General features: G+C 38.8%; 1 long non-coding RNA gene across 1 annotated transcript in view; it reads left to right on the plus strand.

Moving 5' to 3' along the window:
- Positions 1-18,933: 18,933 nt before the first annotated feature.
- LOC130540725 (uncharacterized) overlaps positions 18,934-25,090 on the plus strand; it is a 91,747-nt gene continuing 85,590 nt past the window's right edge. The window contains exon 1 of the long non-coding RNA XR_008954718.2: positions 18,934-19,815. This is a non-coding gene — a long non-coding RNA (uncharacterized LOC130540725). The remainder of the gene's footprint in view (positions 19,816-25,090) is intronic.

The following is a 25,090-nucleotide window of genomic DNA, read 5'->3' on the forward strand; positions in this document are numbered from 1 at the left end:
GGCTGCCATCACTGTTAGTTAACAGTAAAGGTCACTACAGATTTAGGCTTCTATTCTCTACCATTGGAAAAAAAAAAAAGCTATTTCCTAGGGATATTAGATTTTCACTTTTCACTCATTATTATATGGATGATTGATAGCATTGTGTTCCTTGGACAGTGCAAAGATAGAGACACCACTTTAACTGACATATGCTTTAGGTATTGTTATGGACTGAATTGCACCCTTGCCATCATTTGTATGTTGAAACTCTAACCCCAAGTACCTCCAAATGTGACTGTGTTTAGACATAAAGCCTTTAAAGAGGTCATTACGATTAAATTAGGTCAAAAGGGTGGGGCCCTAATCCAAGATGACTAGTGTCCTTTTAAGAAAAAGAGACTCCAGAGAAGTACACATAAAAAAAAAAAAAAAAAAAAGAAAAGATTGTGTGAGGACACAGTGAGAAGGGGGCTATCTGTAAGCTAGGCAGAGACATGTCAGGGGAAACCGAACCCAACAGCAGCTTGATCTTGAACTCTCAGTCTCCAAAACAGTGATAAAATATATTTCTGTTGTTTAAGCTGTCCAGGCCGTGATATTTCGTCATGGCAGTCCTATCAAACTAATACAGGTATTAGATAGATGGGAAAGAACCCTAGGATTTGGATGAATTGTTATTGTCCAGTAATTATTGTGTTATTGTTATAATTCCCCAAACAATCATATCTGGATAGAAAGAGGTATGTAGAATCCCTTCAGAAATATTGGTGTCCTTTATATTCTATGCAGTGTTATGACAACTCATGGAGGAAGAAAACCTAATAAATTTTGCTTTAATAATTCTTCTCATCCTGAGTCTCTAGGAAAATGCACAGGTAAAGATACCATCATCTTCTAACACTCAGCTCCACATCTGGGGGCTGTAGGCAAATGAGAGTCAAGGACTCTTTCCTCTGCCTTCAGTCTTCTCTATAAGGGTCATAAAATTTAGAGCTAGATTAAAGGCTACATATTCCTACCTAGACAACTCAAGACAATAGTATGCTAATACCATGAAAAGAATGGAATGCCAGCTACTCTATTCAGATTTAAAGAGCCTAGGAGGCCAAAGTAGCACTTAGTACTTCTGCCACTTACAAATCCCCCAGCAATTGTAGGTTTACCTCATAGTTTCCATGTATTAGTAGCTATCTCTCCACAAATCTTGAGGCCCAATACTGTCACGTCTGTTAGTGGCCAATGTATCCACTGCTCTTATTAAACCTGAAGAATGAAAGCCTTTTCAACTCCATAAAGATGGGTCTCCTTCTCTTTTGCCTTTGAACTTGCCATTTTGTCTGTCTTCTGTTAAGTCCTGTTTGGAGGGTCCTGGGGCTTCCAGGTAGAACTTACGTGGGGGTAGGATTAATAGCAGTCATGCAGGTTGGACATATAATCAGCAGAGCATTGCTGACTCTAATATTCATTTTTTTCCTTACCTACTCCAGCATATCTGCATCTCCTCAAAATCTGACAAGTCATCATCTAGTATGATGTACACTGCATTAGGTATACCAAACGTGACAACCGTTCTCATTTAAGAAAGAATCGTGGAGAATATCCATCCTATTTCCTTTAGTGTGGGTGTTAAATCCGTGACATCTCTTTAAAGCTGCCTTTGCATCACTTGCAGTGGAACGGACCTCCAGAGCTTCCCTACACCTGCTTCCTGTCCTTCCTGGGCATAAAGAAGACTGAGATTTCCAGGCAGGCTTCAATTCTCAAAACAACATTAGGATGAGCTATTATTTTTACCTCCATTTACAAATGAGAAAACTGAGGTATTTTGAAAAAGAAAAGACTTGCTTCAGGTCACCAGCCCGTTGGTAGAGTCAATATTCTAACACAAGAAGCAAGCTTTCCAAACTTGCATTCTTAAGCACCAATCTTTTGCTTATTGTTCTTGTGCAAATATTAATCTTACAACTTGAGACTAGAAAGAAATGTATTTCGAAAGCTTATGGTATGATTTTAACCACATTAAAGTTAGGTAGGTAAAAATGCTCTAAGGGAATTACAAGGGGTGGGCAGGAAGTAAAATACATAAAAAGAACCTGTCCTAACATAGAAAGGGTAACTTAGCTTTCATCGAAGGAAATAATGTTGGAAACCTCAACTTCTTACTAGATAGGCCTCAATTGCCATTAGCCCTGTTTAACACTCAAGTAAGAAACTAATTAGACATCTAATTCAAAGAGCAGTAAATAACTTTTAGAATACACCTGAACAAAGTAGCCATTTAATTGGCGATCATCTTTAACTAACCTCCAATTATTTCTTTAAGCTTAAGTACCTTATAAAATGCACCAAAGAAGGGAGCTCATGGTCAGTTAAGCTACAGGCTATTAGAGATCATCTATGCCTGGCATGGTTCTTCTAAAATTATAGTATCACAGCCTGTCAGATTTTACCTTTGGCTTCCTGGATTTATGAACAGATCTTTTTCTGCACAGCTTCTATTTTCAGTTCAGGCTCCATGCTTATTGAATCAGGAAGAACTTTTTAAGATATTTATGTCTACCTAATCTGACATCTGACTCTTCTAGGAGTTCTTATTTGCTTCAAAGCCTCCTAACTGTTCTCTCTAATTCTATTCTTGGACCTCTCTACCCATTCTCCAAATTGTGGCCAGGATGATTCAAAAAAATAATAAATACATATATAAATAAATAAACTGGATCATGCCATTTCCCACTTAAGTCTCTGGAATGGCTTTTCTTTACATTTAACATTAAATTCCAACTCTTTATCATGGCCTCAAAATTTCTGCTTTATCTGGTTGCTGGCCACCTCACAGGCTCTCCTACCTCACAGAGCTACAACCCATTAGATTTCTTTCGTCTCAAATATATCAGTCTTTCAAACTCATTCCTGCCTTAGGATCTTTGTACTTGATAGTTCCTCTGGGCCACTCTTCCTATAGCTGCCTCCTTCACTTCAGTCAGGTTTCCACTGAAGCACCATCACATCGGAGAAGCCTAAATTAATTCTCCTCCCTCTCCCCTGATATTCTTATCTCTTTGCCCCATTCCCTTAATTTTTTCATATAAGTTAAAAACTAACTGAAATTATGTTGCCATCATTTTCTTCTCGATTCAAATTCTCAATTAGAATGTCAAGTTTATGAGAGCAGGAACCGAGTAAGTCTTGTTCACCTCTGTATCCACAGCAACTAGAACTAGAACTGCATCTGGAAGGGGCAGTTTGTCCCTGAAGCAATGAGACAGAAGCTTCGGGATCCTAAACTTACATTCTTTCCTTCAATCACTCTGCACTTAATTTTTTAAATTAAACTTTTAATTTTGAAATAATTATAGACGCACATACTAATACGTTTTGGCTGTGTGCCTGCCCAAGTCTCATCTTGAATTATAGTTCCCATAATACTTGCTTGTTGTGGGAGGGACCTGGTGGGAGGTAATTTAACTATGGGCATGGTTACCCTCATGCTGTTCTCATGACAGTGAGTGACTTCTCACAAAATGCGGTGGTTTTATAAGGGGCTTTTCCCCTTTTGCTCAGCACATCTCCTTGCTGACATCGTATGAAGGAGGACATGTTTGCTTCTCCTTCTGCCGTGATTGTAAGTTTCCTGGGGCCTTTCAAAACATGATGAACTGTGAGTCAATTAAACCTCTTTTCTTTATAAATTACCCAGCCTCAGATATGTCTTTATTAGTGTATGAGAATGGACTACTACAGTATATTGGTACTGGCTAGTGGGGCATTCCTTTAAAGATACCTGAAAATGTGGAAGTGACTTTGGAACTCAGTGACAAATAGGTTGGAACACTTTGGAGGGCTCAGAAGAAAGCCACCATGGCTGACATTCAATACTGCTTTTTGAGAAAGTAAGATGTTAGTATGATAAATAACTCAGTAAAAAATTGGCTGAATTAAACTATCAAGCCCGAATTTATTGGATAAATGGTGGCTGAAAGAATAGGTAACCAGGTTTTAAAGGAGAAGTTAAACTTGAAGTTCCTTCCCCACACTCAAAAGGCTTCTGAAGACTGTAAGAGCTGAAAGGGCAGGTGACCTGGTATTTTCCTACACAGGAGACAGCAGCAATAGAAAAGACATTGAATATATTCATACTGTGCATATGGAGTAGAATCTGGGTCAAATAAAAGTCTAGAAAGTCGACCCTGGTGCACAGATTTTTCCAAACACAAAAAGAAACTCTTCAGATGCTGGATTACAGACCTCGTCATGTAAATCTACACCGGTCATTTCTCCTGCTAAAGAGCCAAGCAAACAAAGATATTCAATAACACAGCACTCTATAATGTGAAGATTTAAGGATCATTTCTTTCCCTTGGCTTTATACAAATATTAGACAAATTAGGCCTTTTCTCTTTCAAGAATGAAGAAAAAAGTGAGAGGGAAAGAAAAACTCAAAATGAAACCAGTGGAACAATTTTGCCATGAAAATAAAGAGAATTTAGTAATAAGGAGAAGAGAATTCTGTTCATTAATTCAATAAATATTTATTGAGCACCTAGAGTACGCCAGACAACCATTCTAGGTTCTTAGGATATGTCAATGAGTCCTACACATATGGAGATTACATTGGCAGGGGCAGGGATGGGCTGGGTGAGAAGACAGAAAATAAGCAACAGATATAATCCATAAATCAATATATATAAGTAGTGAGGCATGGCCAGATTCAGGATATGTTTTCAAAGTAGAGACAACAGATTTCATAATGAATTGGATACAAACTGTGAAAGCAAAATTGGAGACAAAGATGGCTCAAAGATTTTTGGCCAAAGTGTTTTTTTTTTTTTTTTTTTTTGGAATAGATTTAGTTTAAAGGGGAATATCATGAGCTCATTTTTGGACATGCACAAATTTCATATTACCCCAGAACAGACAAGCAATTTTGTAAGCTTTCTGTAGTGTTTTCTATCTCTCAACTGGCTTAGACAAGTTTTGTCTTAGACCATGTGAAGTTCCCCCATATGCTATCTATAGTACTGATTTGACACACTTGTTTGGAGAAATAATCAATAAAATTTATTTTAAGCACTGTATAAGTGGAAAAAAAAAACTTCCATAAAAATTACAACCTGTGTGTATGCTGCTGGTAGTTTTATAGCACAAAAGAAAAAAAAATCAGTTTTAACTTACGCAGCTATTCAGCAGGTTAAGAAAAAATGGATGAAAGAAATTTCCTTTCATGTCATAAACTGTTTGCCTGTAATATTTACTTAATATGTGAGGTTTTTTTTTAATTTAGAGGTTTCCAAACCTTAAATTTAAAAAAGGAATAAACTGAAATTTTTTAAGCTCTGGATTTTGATGAGAATAATCGTGGCATCGGTTATCAGAAATACCTGAGGCTGGGTAATTTATAAAGAAAAGAGGTTTAATTGGCTCACAGTTCTGTAGGCTTTGTAAAAAGCATGTGCGGACATCTGCTCGGTTTCTAAGTAGGCCTCAGGAAGCTTACAATCGTAGCAGAAGGCAAAGGGAGAGAGTAGGAATATCACATTTTGAAAGCAGGGGTGAAAGAGAGATGGGGGGAGCAGGGTGGGTGCAGCACACTTTTAAATGACCAGATCTCATTAGAGCTCACTCACTATTGCAAGAATGCTACCAAGTGGATGGTACGAAACCATTCATGAGAACTATGCCGCATGATCTAATCAATACTAAGCCCCCATTTCCAACATTGGGGATTACATTTGAACCTGAGATTTGGGTGGGAACAACCATCCAAACGATATCAGCATCTAATATGAGAGCATATAAAATATGTTCCTTGCCTTAAACACTTTTCCATTTTGTCAAGTAATTAAGATATACATTCTGAAATATTAGAGAATAAAAATATGACAGGATGATTTCTGGTTGGCGTACTACAGGTAAAAAGATTGGAAGTCATTTCTGTTCTCATAACAAGAAAAAAAGTGGAACAAACTGAAAATCAACAATACTGCTTAGATCCATTAGACATTTAGGAACATACAGCAAACTACCACACCAAAAATTGTAAGAAAGACAGACATCAAGGTTCACAGATTACCAGGAGTAGAAGCAGGGGAGCAGAAACTCATCTCTGGAGCCCGTACTGGAAAGGGCATATACACTGTGATTGACCAACTGCTGGAGGCTTTCTGTGAAACTAGCTGGAGGCTTAAAACCTCTGGGAGCCTAGTCTTAGAATGGATTCTTACATTTTTACAAGTTTTCCTCCCAGTAGCTCCACCATTTTCTAGAGATGAAATTTGGAAATAATTACCTTTGAACCTTCAAAAGGGGGAGGAGATGACTGACCCCTTTGAAATACGGCCAGAGCAGTCTATTTCCCTTAACAAAAAAGGGACCTCCAACAAAACTATTTTCCCAGAGCCTAACCAACTTAGTTTTTGCCAGAGCCTAATCTAGCTTGTGTACGAGAAATATCCAATTCTGGGCCCCTCTAGCCTTCGATGTGGAGAAAGGGCATTATGAAATGATAAAGGGGTTATTTCTCTGAAAACTAAATGAAACAAAACAAAAAACCCACAGTCTTTAAATTATATCTTTCCTTCTTTCTTTCTTTCTTTTTTTTTTTTGAGACAGACTTTCACTCTTGTTGCCTAGGCTGGAGTGCAATGGCGAGATCTTGGCTCACCACAACCTCCGCCTCCGGGGTTCAAGCAATTTTCCTGCCTCAGCCTCCTGAGTAGCTAGGATTACAGGTGCACACCACCTCGCCCAGCTAATTTTGTATTTTTAGTAGGGATGGGGTTTCTCCATGTTGGTCAGCCTGGTCTACAACTCCAGACCTCAGGTGATCTGCCCGCCTCGGCCTTCCAAAGTGCTGGGATTACAGGCATGAGCCACCATGCCCAGCCTAAAGTATATCTTTCCTAACAATAAAGTGTTAAAATACATGAGGCAAAAACTAATAGAACTGCAAGGAGAAATAAGAAATCCACCAATATATTTGGTGACTTCAAGACCCTTCTGTCAGATCGAATTGAAAGATCCTTAGGCACAAAATCATTAAGCATATACACACATGCACACACACACACACACACATAAACACACACACATACAGACATACATATGTTGGAAGTCTATGTTCATATCAGAAAAAGTCTAAAATATGTTACCTTAATTAAATGTTAAAAATCCATAAAGAATACGATTAAACTGAACAGTATCATCAATCAATTGTATCTAATTAGCATTTACAAAATACAGCAGAATACACATTCTTCTCACGCTCACATAGAACATTCACAAAGCTATGCCACATTCTGTACTATAAAACATACCTTCACAAATGTAAAACAATAGAAATCACACAATTTCATTCTTAGGCCACAATGAAATTAAACTAGAAATTTATTACAGAAATATAGTTGAAAATAAAAAAAAATTGGAATGAACAACACAATTCTAAATAACACATAAGCCAAGAAGGAAAGTTTATGAGAAATTTGAAAATATTTTGACCTACATGAAAATGGAAATACAACTTACCGATATTTGTGGGATTCAATGAAAGTAAGGTTTAGAGGAAAATTTATAGCACTGAATGTATATGTTTGAAAAGAAAAAAGACCTAAAATCAATAATCTAAGCTTTTACCTCAGGAAACTAGAAAAAAATAGAACACAAAATTCCAGGTAAGCAGAAGAAAGTAAACATTAAAACTTATAGCAGAAACCAATGAAATTGAAAACAGAAAATCAATAGGAAAAAATCAATGAAATCAAAAGCTGCTTCTGTAAGCAGATAAGCAAAACTGACAAAACTCTATCCAGGCTAACCAAGGGAAAAAAGAGAGAAGATACACATATTAATAATATCAAAAATGAAACAGGGACAATCACTACTGAATCCAAGATGGTTTTAAGGATAAAAAGGAATATTACGAGCTACTGTATGCCAGCCGATTTGTAAATTTAGATAAAATAGACCAATTCCTTGAAAGACACAACTACCACAATTCACAGAAGGAAAAATAAATAATCTGAATATACATGTATGTATATTAAAGACATTAAATTAATGATTAATAACTTTTCAGTGCAGAAAGCACAGGCCCAGATGGGTTCACTGTAGAATTCTACCAAACATTTAAGGAAGAAATGATATCAATTTTCTGCAATCTCATCCAGAAAATAAAAGAGAGAATGCTTCCTAACCCCTCTACTAGGCCAGCATTATCTATTATCAAAACCAGACATAAACATTACAAGAAGGGAAAACTACAGATTTAACATCTCTTATGAACATATCTGCAAAAATGCTCAACAAAATATTAGCGAATCCAATTCAACAATGGATAAAAATTATATACTATGACCAAGTGAGAATTATTCAAGATATGCAAAAATTGTTCAACATTTGAAAATCAATAAATGACATCTGTCACATCAACAGACCAAAAAAGAAAAATGTCATATGATCATTTCAACAGATGCAGCAAAAGCATTTGGCAAAATCTGATATCTGTTTATGATTTTAAAAAACTTAGAAAATTAGGAATAAAGGGGAACTTCCTCAACTTGATAAACAACTACTACAGAAATCCTACAAATAACATCTTATTCAATGTACAGTAAACGAGGAGCTTTTCCCCTAAGATCAGGGACAAGGCAAGTGTGCCTCCATTCCCATTCCTATTCAAAATTCTACTGGAAGTCCTACTAGTGCAAGAAGATAAGAAAAAGAAATAAAAGGTATACAAATAGAGAAGAAAAAAATAAAATTCTCTTTGATTGCAGATGATATAATTGTTGAAAACCCCAAAGAAATCAACAAAAAGAATTTCTGGAACTAATAAGCAATTACGGCAAGGTTGCTGAATACAATGTTAATATATAAATGTCAATAGTTTTCTTATATACCACCAATAGCGATTGTAATTTGAAAATGTAGAAAAGGTTGGCTGGGTGCGGTGGTTCATGACTGTAATCCCAGCACTTTGGGAGGTCGAGGTGGGTGGATAGCCTGAGGTCAGGGGTTCGAGACCAGCCTGGCCAACATGGCAAAACCCTGTCTCTACAAAAAATACAAAAATTAGCCAAGTATGGTGGTGGGAACCTGTAATTCCAGCTACTTGGGAGGCTGAGGTGGTGAGAATTGCTTGAACCTGGCAGGTGGAGGTTGCAGTGAGCCGAGATAGGGCCACTGCACTCCAGCATCGGAAACACAGCAAGACTCCCTCTCAAAATAAATAAATAAATAAATAAAATAAATATAATAAATAAACACCATTTATGTTAGTACCAAAAAGTGAATTACTTAGATTTTAATCTAGCAAGATATGCACAAAATCTATATGAGGAAAATAAAACTGATGAATGAAATGAAAGCATGTCCAAATAAATGGATAAGTATTTCATGTTTTTGAATAGGAAGACTTAATGTTGTTAGGATGCCAGTTCTTTCCAAATTATCTATAGATTCAATGCAATCCAAATCAAAATCCCTGAAAGTAATTTTGTGAAAATCATTATGAAAATGATTATAAAGTTTATATGGAAAGGCAACAGACCCAGAATAGCTAACAAAACATTAAGGAAGAACAAAGTTACTCAACTACCTGAATTCAAGACTTACTATAAAGCAGCACTAATGAAGACAGTGTGGTACTTGCAAAAGAACAGGCAAATAGACCAATAGAACAAAATAAGAAGTCTAGAAATAGGCACATATATCGGAGAACCTGCCCTGATAGTCACGTAGGTTCTTTTCTATTTTCCCTAAGCATCAGCCGGTTTGAGAAATAAAGGGACAGAGTACAAAAGAGAGAAATTTTAAAGCTGGGCATCCGGGGGAGACATCACATGTTGGTAGGTTCCGTGATGCCCCACAAGCCGCAAAACCAGCAAGTTTTTATTAGGGACTTTCAAAAGGAGAGGGAGTGTACAAATAGGTGTGGGTCAGAGAGGTCACGTACTTCACAAGGTAATAGAATATCACAAGGCAAATGGAGGCAGGGCGAGATCACAGGACCACAGGACTGGGGTGAAACTAAAATTGCTAAGGAAGTTTCAGGCACCATTGTCATTGATAACATCTTATCAGGAGACAGGGTTTTGAGAGCAACCAGTCTAACCAAAATTTATTAGGCGGGAATTTCCTCTTCCTAATAAGCCTGGGAGTGATATGGGAGATTGGGATTTATTTCACCCCTACAGTTTCAACCACAGAAGACGGCCACGCCCAGGGGGGCTAGTTCAGAGACCCACCCCCAGGTGCATATTATCTTTCCCAGGGATGTTCCTTGCTGAGAAAAAGAATTCAGTGATATTTCTCCCATTTGCTTTTGAAAGAAGAGAAATATGGCTCTGTTCTGCCCAGCTCACCAGTGGTCAGAGTTTAAGGTTATCTCTCTTGTTTCCTAAACATTGCTGTTATCCTGTTCTTTTTTCAAGGTGCCCAGATTTCATATTGTTTAAACACACATGCTCTACAATTTGTGCAGTTAAAGCAATTATCACAGGGCTTATGAGATGACAGGATTAAGAGATTAAAGTAAAGACAGGCCTAGGAAATCACAAGGGTATTGATTGGGGAAGTGATAAGTGTCCATGAAATCTTCACAATTTATGTTTAGAGATTGCAGTAAAGACAGGCATAGGAAATTATGAAAGTATTAATTTGGGGAGCTAATGAGTGTCCATGAAATCTTCACAATCCATGTTCTTCTGCCATGGCTTCAGCCGGTCCCTCCGTTTGGGGTCCCTGACTTCATGCAACACACATACAAGTATCTACTGATCTCCGACCAAAGGGAAAAGGCAAATCATTGCAGAAAAGATAATATTTTCAACAAATGGTGCTGCAACAAATGTACAGCCACACACATTACAATGAATGTAGACATATATTACACTTGTCAAAAAACAATCTTTTAAAGTGGATCTTGGACAGAAATATGTAATGCAAAACTGTGATCTCCAAGAAGAGAACATAGGAGAAAATCCAAGTGACCTTGCATTTAGATGCATCTCCAAATGCACTCTCCATGAAATATGTAAGTTGGACTTAAATGAAGTTGAAAATATCTCTGCAAAAGACAGAATAAAGGGACAAGCTGCACATTAGGAAAAAATATTTAAATGTATATATCCAACAAATAATTTCTATGCCAAATATAGATAGAACTCTTAAAATTCAACAATAATGAACCATTCGTGAATCTGGTAGCCCCTGGAATCACAGCAGATTCAGAGGCTCCAGCCCAGCCACGTGGTGGAAAAAAATTTATAGCCAAAAAAAAAAGGGGGAAATAATGTACAGAAATCAGAAGTGACATACAGAACAGTTGGATTGGTTATAGGTTGGCGTTTGCCTTATTTGAACACAGTTTGAACACTCAGCATTTGAAGTATGGCTGCTGGGATGGGCCAAGTCTCAGCTATTGTTATAGGCACAAACTCCTAAGCTGGGTTTCCAAACTTGTCTACCTATTAAATTAGGTGGCAGTTCATCCACAAGTACTCAAATATATAACTAGGGAGTCCTTCTCAGGCCATATTACTTTGTTTTAACACCCATCTATCTGATGACTGAAACTGGCCCTCAGTTGTATCTTAATTCTGTAAGCAATAGTCAACTGATCAATTACAAAGGAGATTTCTTGAAAAGAAGTGAGGCTGGATTTTATCCCTCCCCCACCCACAAAGGAATGGGTACATAAGCCCAGTGGTTGACAAATTTTTCAAAGTCTCAGAACAAGTTATTGTTGTCCCCTTCCCTCCACCTCCCCCGCCAAGATTTAGCCACTACCCTTAAGATCACAGCTTCTTAATATGTAGTCTCTGAAACAACCACATGTAGATTTTTCCAATAAACAAAATAAGGAGCTCTCTCTTAAACGTTCTACTAATTTATAACAAAATCAAACAAACATCCTTCTCAGGAAGAAAAGACATTAATAGATTTACCAAAGGTTTAAAATAAATGCAAAATTCTAAAACCTGAAAAGGTAGCAAGTGCCTGGCAACTGCATTATTTCATCTCTTAGACCCCTTATCATTTCAGAGGTAACTACAGCTTCCGGATCGCCTGTCCCCACAATGGACTTCTCCCTGGATTCCTCGGCTTCAACTTCTGTTGCAACTAAGATGCTTTCTATTATCAGCTGGATCCTCTTTCTTTCTTTCTTTCTTTCTTTCTTTCTTTTTTTTTTTTTTTTTTTTTTTACAAAATCTTGCTCTGTCGCCCAGGATGGAGTGCAGTGGCGCAATCTCTACTCACTGCAACCTCCGCCTCCTGGGTTCAAGGGATTCTCCTGCCTCAACCTCCCGAGTAGCTGGGATTACAGATGTGCATCACCACGCCCAGCTAATTTTTGTATTTTTAGTAGAGACCAGGTTTCACCATGTTGGCCAGACTGGCCTTGAACTCCTGACCTCGTGCTTCCCAAAGTGCTGGGATTACTGGCGTGAGCCACCTCGCCTGGCCCAGTTCTTCCCTTTCTATAGCAACTGGCTCCTACCCAGCCTTTCAGGCCCTCCTGTCTGTGACCTCTAGATACTGCTCTTCTGGGCCTGATACAGATTTGTTTGTTCTTTATATGTGAAAAACTTAGTGCATTTATTACTACAACATCATTTAAGCATTTATGTTTCAGATCCAATTACTAAATACAGATTAGTTTGTGTACTCTTCACAAAAAACTCCATCAAGTGGGTACTAATATTACCTCCACGTGACAAGTGAGGAAAGTTAGGCACAGAGTGGGTTAAATAGTTTAACCACTATTTTAAGTCAGGAAGTTAATCTAGGGTGAATTTTTGCTTTGAATCCAAGTCGTCTGCGCTGGCCCTTTTTCCCCTGCGATTGGGCAGGGCGTGGACCAGCGCAGCATTGCCAGACAAGAGACAGTGAATTACTTTCCATCCGGCTACTCGCTGGCATTGTTAAGGGTCTCAGGAGTGCATGGGCTGGCACCTGCCCCTAACCCTACTGGCCACGTGCTCACGCGGACCAAGGAGGCATGAGGCCTGGGCATGGGTCATATCCCGGGCGGGCGGGGCAGGGACCAGGGAGAGCTCCTCCGTGGACAGCGGTGCTGACTCCCTAGGGTGGTAATTTGGGGAGAAAGCATCCTGGAGGAACTTCTCGGTTGCCAAGGTTCGGCACAGAGGCTCCCCAGGTAGGTGAAGGCGACCCCCTCCAGGGCTGGAGCAGTTGGGTAACGTGGACCATGGTCCTTGCCCGGGACTGGTGGACGGCGGTGGTGGAGGTTCCTGGCTTAGGGCAGCCAGTCCCTCAGCAGCCAGCCTGTTCTACCGCTCCACATGGTCTTCCTTGGGGACCCTCCGGGGTGTGGGCGAATTGAGCTCTCCTCCTTCCCACAGACTGCCGCTGGCAACCCCGCGGTTGGTTCGCCCTCTCAGGTCAGTTTCCCCTGAGTTAGGCAGACTCTAATTCTTATGCCCCTTGGGCTCCCAGCGTGCTCGGGGCTAGGCGACCCCCCAGTGTGCCTCCAGTGCACTTAGGCGCTGCAAGTCATCATTAGTGACAAATGAGGTGATATGGGGAGTTTGTGCACTTAGGTACTACAAGTCATTACTGGTGACAAGTGAGGTGACATGGGGGTTTGGTGACAGGTGGAAATTGTGACCCTCTTTGCCATGTCTTAGCTACCAACCTTGGTTTCCCAGTCCAAACGGGATTCCAGTGGGGCGCCTCGCTTGTCCCCTTTATTCTCCAGTGGGGTGGGGTTCAGGAGTCCCCACATGTCTCCTCCAAACTTCCTGAGAGAGATGAGAGGTTTCTGTTGTATAAATTCTAACGGCAGAAGCGTGGCATAAAAGATATTTGTCACGTTTTCTGTGGATAAGCAGTATTTAAGTAAAACAAGTTTTTGACTTTTTTGTTGTTGTTATTGTTACATGACATTGGTAGAGAACTTGGTAGTTTCTGCCACCAGCTTAATGTTATTTTTGCTGAGGATCTCGGTTTCTGCCGATGTCCAAACAAGTGAATGGAATTGGATGATCAGTTCTAACATTCTAATTCTAGCCTGTCTATAAGTCAGTAAATAGGGGTTATTTAGATGACTACGATATCCTGTTGACTAATTTTCTCTTTTAGATAAGTTACAACTTTTCACCTTTCTGGAGCCACATTTGGAGTGATCTAGAAATTGATTCCTCCCCTGACAAAAGGCTTTCTTTGTAAAATCCCAACCAGTGAAACTGACCTCTTCCTGAAGGTGAACTGGTTTAGGTCAAATGGGTGCATCTCATATGCTCCAGTCTTACGTCTGAGTTACTAATTAATGTTCCTTTAATCTTCAGAATGATAATGATAAATGTTGATAGAGAACCACTTTTCTAAGAAAGATCTGAATATTGGCCTTACTCTGCTCCCATTCGAAAAATTTAGATAAGCACATGATTTCAAAAGACAGGATTTTGGCTTGTTTTACACTGCGGAATGAGGGGAAATTCTTCGACATTTATCATTTAAAACATTTTCCAGTGTTATTTGGAGACAGTCTTGATAAATCTTAGGTTCACTTCCTGAGTAAAATAAATTGTCAGATTTTAGGTGACAAAAAACATGGTACCTGTCTTCTAAAACAGCAGGAATACTTGTTGGCTTTGGGCACTTTTAAACAAGTTCCTAGTGCTGTAAAGGTGTATTTGGAAAGTAGATGACACTCAGAGGAAAGAGCTATATTGGTTAGTGGATCTTATCCCAAGGAAAACACCACTCCCCTCTCTACCTCATGTGCAGTGGGCAGGGATGGGTCCATCGGGCTTTCTTGCTTGTTTGGCTTGCTGCAGTTGGATTCCCTATCTGCTGGCATTTTGTTAATTGCTCTTCCACTATTTAGTTGCCTTGTCACAGTTCTGGTGAGCACAGTGATGGGAGCCTATGAGTCTTGGTTCCTTACTATGTGTGTTACCCAGGGTTTCCATACAAATTACTATAAACTAGGTTGCTTAAAACAACAGAAATATATTACCTCCCAGTGTTGGCAACTAGTAGTCCAAAATTAAGGTGTCAGCAGGTCTCTCTTTCTCTAAAGGCTCTATGGGAGAATCCTTCCTTGCCTCTTCTTAGCTTCTGCTTGTTGTTGTCCTTGCTAATCCTTGGTGCTCCTTCACTTGTAGATGGATCACTCCAATCCCTGCCTTCATTGTCACATGACTGTCTTCTGTGCATGTGCTGTTGTCTTACAGTGATCCAGGTGTTAAAGAGAAAATTATTCATAACACTTCTTGAAGACAGTAACGCTAACCTTACAGAAGGGCAGGGGGCATAGCAATAGCTATAGGGATCACTACGATGAGGTCTTATAGCTGGGGAAGAAAGACTGAACTCAACTTTGACTCCAGGAAGAAGTGGGGATTTATAACCAAGGGGCAGAGTGAGGGTCAGTAGATGGAAAATCATTAAAAGGGAATGTCAAGGATAAAAGGTTTCTGGCTAAATAGACTTGATATTACTGAAGACAGGCCAGAGTGATAAGATAGCAAGGGTGATCAGGTACCCAGATCAGGAACGTCTTTGCTTTTGTAAACTGATTTATCAGGATTCTTGCATAAATTTTATTCTACAAGGACAGAGAGGGAAACCCAAGGTTGAGTCTAGTCAAGCAGGAGACTCAGAGAAACCTAATGTTTGTTCAAAGGTCTGTGTTACCAGTCATATTAGATTAGTATCCATAATTACCTAATCTTAACTTGATTCCATCTGCAAACACCCTATTTCCAAATAAAGTCATAATTCACAGGTATCTGGAGTTAGAATATCAATGTATTTTTGGTAGAAATAATTCAACTCATAAAATTTACCATTGCATTTCTGTGTGCTCTGATCTGGCAAGCAGCTTTGCACTTTTGTTTCTCTACCAATTTGTAGTTCTTCTATACCCCTTAAAGAGGCTGTAAAGGCTGGCCACCTGATTTACGTAAGAAATAAAAAATAAGGTCTCTATGCCAACCTTCAGCCAGTAACTCAAATACACTGCTTTGTTTGTTTGTTTTTTAATGTACACAAATGCAAGAAGGAAGTGGTATGTTATGCTGCTACCTCTTTATTTTATAACCTAATTCTTGAACTTACCTGATAGCACTTTTCTGGAGAGCTCAAGGTACTTTCCATATGCTGTTTTATTTATCTATATGATTTAAAGCAGGGCCAGCAGCTACTTTTATTTCTCTTTACATATTTAAAATTTGTGCTTGTTAGTATTTAAATATTTATCTTAACATATTTCAAAATGGTTCTTGTTAGTAGAGATTCGCTTTACATGTTTTATCTGCCTGCAGCCTTGTTTTCAGGGGCAATCTCAGTTTTTAGCATGAAATCTGTGTAAATCTTCATATAGAAAGAAAAATAAATTTTACACTAGAAAAGCCAATATCCATCCAGTAAACATGCTGTTGTCTTGGGATCATAGCATAGAAAGTATTTTCCACTCAGTCACAGGACTGCCTTAACACCCAAATGCTTTTTTCATTTATCTATTTTTATGAGGTTTTGGTTACCATCTAATAAGCATTGTCCATTTCCTTTATCTTGACAATTTTGTGAGTAATTTTTTGAAATCTCTTTTGAAAAAAATTAAATTATTTTATATTCTAAATGACTTAGGACTTATATATCTTGATTTTTAATAGAGTTAAACTCTCTGGTATGTATTACATCTTGTCTTCTCATCTAGTCTTTATTTGAATGCTGTTGGAGCTAAACATCATCATCCCGATGGCAGGAGTAAGTAAAGAGAAAATTTGACAGAGGGGACATGAACACTGAGTTTAGGGAGAAAATAGTTACCTTCCTTTTAATATATATATATTTTAAATAGGATAGATTTAGATGTACAAAAAATCATGAAGTTAGTACACAGAGTTCCCACATACTCCATATACAGTTTCCCTTATTATTATTATTTTACATTAGTACAGTATATTTATCACAATGAGTGCAACAATCAATATTCATACATGATTGTTAACCAGATCTCATACTTTATTCAAATTTTCTTTGTTTTTACCTAATGTTCTTCATCTGTTACAGGATATCACCCAGTATTTGATACTACATTACACTGAGTTGTCATATGTACTTAGGCTGCTCTATAATGTGACAGTTTCCTCTTTCACATTTAGTTATATATCTCTTTATTCCTTGGCACTGTCCTAGACACTTTACATATATTATCTCATGATTCTCAGAGTAAATAAGAGAAGTGGAATTAGCTCTGTTTGCTACTAGAAAATTAAACAATTTGTCCAACATTACATTATTATTGAATTATGAAACCAATAATGAAACTCAGGCTTCTGGGTTTCTAAAATCCATGCTCTTGTCCTACTCTTTGTATCTGTAGCACCTACCACTGTACCTGCTGCGTTTGCATGAGTTTTTATGTCTGAACTATATTTCACTCAACTGATTTCTTAACCCTGAGACTATTAATATCACCTTTGTTGTAGGGGCTGTTCTGTGATTGTAGGATGTTTAATAGCATCCCTGGCCCCTACTCACTAGATGCTGGGAGTACTCTCACCTTTCCGCCCATTCTCCACCAGTTTCCCAGTTATAATAACCAAAATTGTCTCCAGACTTTGTCAAATGTGCTATAGTGGGTGAATAGTTCTTTAAAAATGTTTTTAGTAGATTGCAATAATCTATAACTAACATGTATTGGATAATCTTTTGTACCAATTTGAAATAATCTATAAGGCAACTAATTAAATTGAATTTTTAAAAACTATGGAAGCATTTGAAAGAAATGCATTAGATTATTGTTTCTTAAATCCCTAGCCCACTGCTTCTTACTTCCTAAACTTTTGGAAAGTTTTGCAGAACGACATGGACCATTTGAATTTTATTTTTTCAGCCTAGTCTAAAGACCTACAATGAAAAGAAAATGATCAAATATTCATTTAGATATATTATGTTTTAGTAATTCTGGGTTTGTTTACCTTACATTGGGGACCAATTTTGTAATGTGTATATTGATCTACTTTGAATGATTTGAATATATTCTCACTATTAGAAGTGATTATAGAAAAATATGTTTTTACCCATAAGTAGTTTTCACAGCAGGGCCATAATTGATGCTCACTGTATGGATCATGGCTGATAATGATTATCCCCTTGTAACTTTTGAATAAATGTAATTTACTTGATGTATCTGCTTTATGACTTGATTTTTAGGGAATTATTATAATAGTTGATTATTTACTGTGCATCGTTAGAGACAGAGATGATTTTAATACTATTGCAAATGTTAGCGTTTGATACTGTTTTATTATAGAAGTTTAACTCGTTACAAATTTTTTTGATTGAGTTCAGATGTGTAGGAACATCTTTGCTTTTGAAAAAAATAGCTATTGTTTTCAAGTAAAAAAAAAGAGTCTGCTTAAAAAGTGAATGTTAACTATCCTAGAATTATATAGTGCTTAAGAGCATGTGTATGAGCTACAGATCTTGCTGTAACAATGTCTAAGCTTCTTGTTGGGCCACTTTGCTAAAGCTTTGTATCTGATGGGATCCAATTTGTCTGTATGCTTTATTTCTTACTTATATGTCTGCCCCCTTTTATTGATTGTTCATATCTAAATGGAGAAAACTATAATTTCAGTCTCTGCAATCCTAAAACCGTTAACTTATACCCAAAACTAAACTTAAACATAGTGTTGAACATTTGTATTTGTTGAAGAAACAATTCTACAATGGTGAAGTCTCCAGTGTTATCACAGCTAAATATAAGACTCTGATTCCTTGGACATGATATTCAAAAAATACTTTACCAGGTAGAAATGCACCAGCATTGGGATGTAGACAGTTAGAGATTTTAAAGGGTGAGTTTTCCTGATCATATGCAAGTGTGATTTGAAGACAAGCTGAAGTTTACATTCTGATTGCTAGATTTATCTAAAATGTAAAATGAATTCTTTGTTCTCTTGAATCCTGCTAAGAAATAACACATAACCTTATCGGGCCATGTTTTCTTGTACCCATATTCAATTTGTTATGGAAACACCAGGGGTTTGGTCTAGGTCCTGCTGTTAGCTGTCTAGGAAGCCAGTCACTGACACAATGAGTATTGCCAAGAAAGAAGGCTGTAATCAGGTGCTGCAGTTGAGGAGATGGGATATCAGTCTCAAATCCATCTCCCCGAACAACTAAAATTAGGGGTTTATATAGCAGGGAAGAAATGTAACTATGTGTGGGAAAACAGGAGCTAGAAAGGGGTAAGGAAGCAATCGTGATGAATGATGTATCTGCCATCTCACTGTCTGCATGTGGTGATCTGGTGTGTTTCACTCCTTTGATACTATGAGAGGCCTGAGGGTCATTTCAAAAGGGAAGGAGCTCAGATAAAACAAATGTAAGTTTTAAGCTGTAAGACCAGAAGGGTCAATTTCTATGTTTACTAAAAAAATAAATAAATAAAAAATAAACAAAAAATACTGTCTTGGAACTGTTGAGTTTGTTTCAATTTCAACTCTTATTTGGTCTTAGATGCTTACAAGTAAGTAGCCTTCAGCCAACATGTGGGGAATCTGTGTTCATCTGGTAAAGTCAGCATTGAAACCAAAACCAAAACCAAAACAAAAAACAAACAAAAACAGGTTACCTGAGTAGGTTTTGGCAGCCTGTGTATTTGTCACATCGAAGGCTCATTATTTACTAAAGTATCTGTATGAACATGATCTAGTTTGCACTTGTGAGTGGTCGTGGTAGAGGGGACATATACGAAGATTTAATTGTTGGTAATTATAGTGAAAACAGAGGGGACTTGAAATTGCTGAACTATCTCATGCCTGGAGGACTCTGGAAACATTGTGTGGCATGCAGGTATGTACTGTTCTGTACTATTATGTTCTTAAATTATTTGTAGTGTTATTCAGTCTGAAAAACTTCCTAATTTCCAAATATATGCAGCAGTTTAATATGGGAAAATTTATTCTGTACCTTTAAATTCCCCTGTGAAAATTAGCTTTTTCCATGTCATTAAGATTTTATATTTTTTCTCATTTTTACCCCTTTCAGTTGTCTTAGTGATCTCAAATTAATAAGTGTCTCAGCCTTGTCTAAGGATTTCTATGATAACCTACTTGTAGCTTAGGTATTAACATTAAAGATGAGCTCTATAAATAATATCACTGGCCTGTTTCTATGAGTTTGAATCTTGCCTGTGTGTTTTTTTCTTTTCCTGTCTTACTTCTTCTACTTGTGTACTATAGCAGGTATTTTAATATCAGTTTTTGGTAGCCAACCTTATTTTAGGATGGTAACCATCCTAAAATAAATATTAAATATTTTTAAATAGCTTGGTTGAGAGTTCATACATCTCAGATTCATTTTATTTCTTCTAATATCTTCGACTCTGTTAAAGTCATTTTACTTAACCCAAGTCTCTAATGAGAAGTTAACATAAAAACTATATGGTGGCTGACTTCTAATGTTTAAGTATTATAAAAAGTTACTACGAATTTTCTAGGTAGGTGACAGAAGTGTTTTGGACTGAATGTTTGTGTCTCTGCAGAATTTACATATTGAAGACTGAACTCGCAGTGTGGCTGTATTTGGAGATGAGGCCATTAAAGAAGTAATTAAGTTAAACAGGATCATAAATGTGGAGCCCTGATCTGATAAGAATAGTGTCCTTATAAGAAGAGATATCAGATCATCCCCCCACTCTCAGTGGGTGAGCCAAAGGAAGGTGCTCTGTGGGAACATAGTGAGAAGGCAAATCTACAAGCCAGTAAGAGAACCCTCACCAGAAACCAAATTGGCTAAAATCTTAATCTTGGACTTCCCAGCCTCCAGAACTTTGAGAAAATAAAATTCTGTTGTTTTAGCCACTCATTATATGGTATTTTGTTACTGCATCCCAAGGAAGACCAATACGTGAGGGCAAGTTTGTTTATCTCACTGAGCCTTAAGTTTCTCCAAATAAGACTGTTAATAACTGTTTCACAGAAAAGTTCATTACATTAAATGAGAAAAGACCAAGTCTATCACATTGTATTACTCAAATGTTAGCTATTATTAAGAAAATAATAAAATGAAGACTTGAGCATGCACTGAATGCATTTAAATCTCACTTATAACCTCCGGTATTGATATGGGAGTGCTGGGAGGGGAAGAGCGTTGTCCCTTTAAAAGATACAGAAGGGAGGAAGGGAAGTGCTGGGGAGAGGAGGGTGTGGTCCCTGGCTAGGGCTCTACCCCACAGATCTAGGTAAGAACAGGCATTTTTGTTTTCCTACCCAAATGTTGCATTTCCCAAGACCACCTTGGCCTGCCATGCAGCCATTCTGTGCCTATAAAAACCCCAGACCCTAACAAGGCAGAGATAGAAACAGCTAGACATTGAGAGAAACACATCGGCAGGGGAACCCACAAGTGGCTAGACATTGAGAGGAATGCATTGACAGGTACCTGGATGCTGGCAGGCCATTGACTGGCAGAATGACCCGGAGTTTGGGTGGGGCGGTTGGAGGAGCGCTTGGCCGCTGAGCGGCCGGACTTCAGGGGAAAACCATCTCCCTCTGGCTCCCCCATCTGGATGAGAGCTACTTTCACTCAATAAAACCTTCTACTCATTCTTCAAGCCCACGTGTGATTTGATTATTCCAGTACACCAAGGCAAGAACTCAGGATACAGAAAGCCTTCTGTCCTCATGACAAGGTAGAGGGTCTAAGTGAGCTGCTTAACACAAGCCACCTACGGATGGCTAAACTAAAAGAGCAGCCTCTAACACATGCCCACTGGGGCTTCAGGAGCTGTAAACATTCACCCTTAGACACTGCCGTGGGGTCGCAGCCTCACAGCCTGCCTGTCTGTATGCTCCCCTTGAGGTTTGAGCAGCTGGGCACTGAAGAAGCCAGCCACGCCCACATCGCACACCCTGTGAGGGGGACAAGGGAACTTTTATCGTTTCAGTATTTTAAAAAATTAAGTTAGTTGCTAACTAACAGTTATTGTGGCTGAAGGTAGTACTATCCTGTTCCTGGGTTTTGGACACCAGGGATGACCTGGATTAGTTTTGAGATCTTATCAAACACCACCCCTGGCTCTTTTCAGTAGAAACTAAATGCCGTATCAGTTGTAAACTTACTTTCAACTCGGTTTCTAGTTAAGTTCGCCTTAATTCAGTTCTTAAAACTGATGCAGGGCATGAAAGCCCCAAGTGGAGCTTAGCTCACAAGATTTCTTGGCCTTGCCCAGGAAAGAATTCAAGGGCAAGCCAGAGGCAGAAGAAAACAGCCTTATTGAAGAGGCAGTGTTACAGCTCCAGTGGTGTTACAGGTCTGTGACTGCTCCTGCAGAGCAGGGCTACCCTGTAGGCAGAGATGCATAGCAGCTCAGGAGAGTTTTGCAGTCATATGTAATCTGCATGTAATTAAAAGTGGATATAAAGGGTGGTTAGGTAAAGGTAGTAACTTTTGGGTCATTGGCTCATTGCCATGGAAAGGGGTGGTAACTCCCTGGGGTTGCCCTGGCAATAATAAATTGACATAGCACACTGGTGGCAGTGTCTGATTGACACTCATATTTCTGCCAATTCATCCTCAGTCTGGCCTGGTGTCCAAGCCTCACCTCTGGAGTCTAGTTCTGCCATCTACCTCATTCTCCCTCAGAGATTAGATTCTCCTTAATCTTAAGGGGCTGCAGAAAGGTGGAGGTCCATGGGCATACATCCTGCCCAGCACCGGAGGAGTAAAAATCTCTGGATACCTGATCTAAGGGGCCCAGAGGCAGGATGGTTTTAATTCTTCAGGTCAGTAGATGTGATGGTTTGGAAGCTTCTTGCAAGCATTGTTTTTACCTGGAACTGTTTAATCTAGAAGACACAAATTTTACTAAGAAGTTAAACAAGAAAGAACCAAAACTTAGTAACAACAAGATAGCTGTCAAAAGATCTTAGGAGTGGTAAAAACCAGGTGAGACTTGGGAAGACACTTTTGATAGCTGACTGGCTATATTTGGGATCAGTGCCATGGTTATGACTATGTAATTAGGTAGTTTGGTCACAGATCTTTTGAATGCTAATCTCACCTTGCCCAGAGTTTTTAATATATGTGCAGCAGATTTTGTTAATAACTACACAGACTCCGCCATGTTCAGCTAGTAAATAAACCAGTGTAGTCTGTTATTGAGAACTACATTTGCCAGAATCTAAAGACTCTTGAGTTCCCTTTAATGCCTGACCTCTGTCAGTGGCTCAGGCTTCCAGGGTTTGAGTCAAGTTCCTTAGGGTTAACTCATGGTAGGCAAAGCTGCCTCAGGGTACTGCTAGTCCTATCACTGCTCAGGTTCCTGACAGAACTAATCCTATTGCTTGCTTACTTCCAGTATTTTTGTGTCTTATGGGATTATAGACAGTGACCTCTGGAGGGGCAAGGGTGGCCAACATATATTCACTTCTGCTCCAAGTTTTTGATATACAAGGGAAAGCTACTACTAAGAGAACAGGTGATTCTCTATGGAGTTGGGAGCAGTTACAGGCTGTGACATCTTCTCATTTATTGCCACAAAAAAAAAATGAGCCGAGTTGGGACACAAAAGCTCTATAGGTTGTGATGTTTATTCTTTACTGCCAAGTTGGGTCTATAGAGATGTTTTTCTCCCATTCTAATGGGGTGGTCAGACAATCTTCATTTTCTAGAAGGTGTAGTACTCCCACCTTTCCAAACTAGGCAACTGTTTTTTCTTGTGTTTTCTGGTCCGGAAGAAGGCACCACATATGGTCTCCTTGCTGACAAGTGGAATCTCATTTACCTTGCTGCAGCCTTGGGAACTTGGCAACTGAAGTTGGATGAGAGCACTGAAGGAAAGCTTCCACTTTTGTGTCATTAATGCAATAGTGGGTTAAAAAGGTAGAATGATTAGTGCATTGGAGATAGAGATACCCAGATTTCCACATCCAGGAAATAGTGGTGGTGTTGGCGGGGTGTTCAGGTGGAGTCCATTAAGTGGGGAAGAGTTCCATTTAACAAGTAGAAGTTTGGATATTTTGGGATTGCTATGGTTAGTTAGGAGGTCTGGGGGAATGGTCATGATATTTTCCAGATAAACCAGAAGATAAAATTCTGTATCCTGGGAATGTTGATGATAAAACCGACAAACAAGATGATTCCCTGATGCAATAATTGTTGAAATATTTACTATAGAGTTATGTCCCCACCCATACTGGATCATGGTAACTGGGAGAACGAACAAGATGAACAGTGACAACATGGTTTTAAGATGGGCCTTAGTGTGGCTTCTACACCCAACAAGGACAAAGGAGGTGTTTCCCTTGAGATTAGCTAAAGCTACAGAAAAGAAGTATTACACTCAGGAAGAAGAGAAAAACTAAAGTTCCTATTCCCACCCACAGTATCACGTTACCACTTCTGGCTGAGTGTTGATGTTTTAAAAATAGGTAGCCGAGGTCTTCCAAAGGCTCACAGCTGTAGGTCGTGGTGCCCTCCTTTTGTGCCTGTGATTCCTAAGAAACAGGTTTAATCCTGGACAAATATACCCAACTAGTTATTCCCTGAAATTTAATAGCAGTGGGGGTACTCAACAAAACCTGAAAAGGACCCTTCCATTTCAGGTGTAATTGATCTTTAGGAGATCCTTCTTTCCAAGGTTTTAGCAAGACTAAGTCTCCTGATTGAATAGAGGAGCTTTTTCTTCCTTTGCGGGGAATGCAGTATTTTATTTTTATATGGGAAAGCTTTCAGAATATTGCCTACATTCTAAAGGGGAGGGAAAATGTTTGTAGGGCTAGTTACTACAAGCCAATACCACAGCAGCTAAATCCAGAATCAATGGAGAATTCAGTTTTAGAACCTCATTTCCTGACTCCTAGTTTTTGGCTCCCTCACTGCTCTAAATGGGTTCAAGAGGCAATGAGTGTCCACCCACTTCTACTCTTGTCCAGCCCAGAACATCCAACTGGCTACAATTCCCCTGACTCCAAGTCCCCCAGCCAGGGGTTGCAGGTATTACTGAGGGATACAAAGAACCTAGGGTAGGCAGCACACTACTGTAGCACAGGCACAGGACAAAATAAAAGCTTGGCCATCAACACTACCTCTGGCACACTCTTACTAAAAGGGGGAATATAAAACA

This window comes from Pan paniscus, chromosome 14, assembly GCF_029289425.2.
Source record: "Pan paniscus chromosome 14, NHGRI_mPanPan1-v2.0_pri, whole genome shotgun sequence".
Classification (NCBI taxonomy): domain Eukaryota; kingdom Metazoa; phylum Chordata; class Mammalia; order Primates; family Hominidae; genus Pan; species Pan paniscus.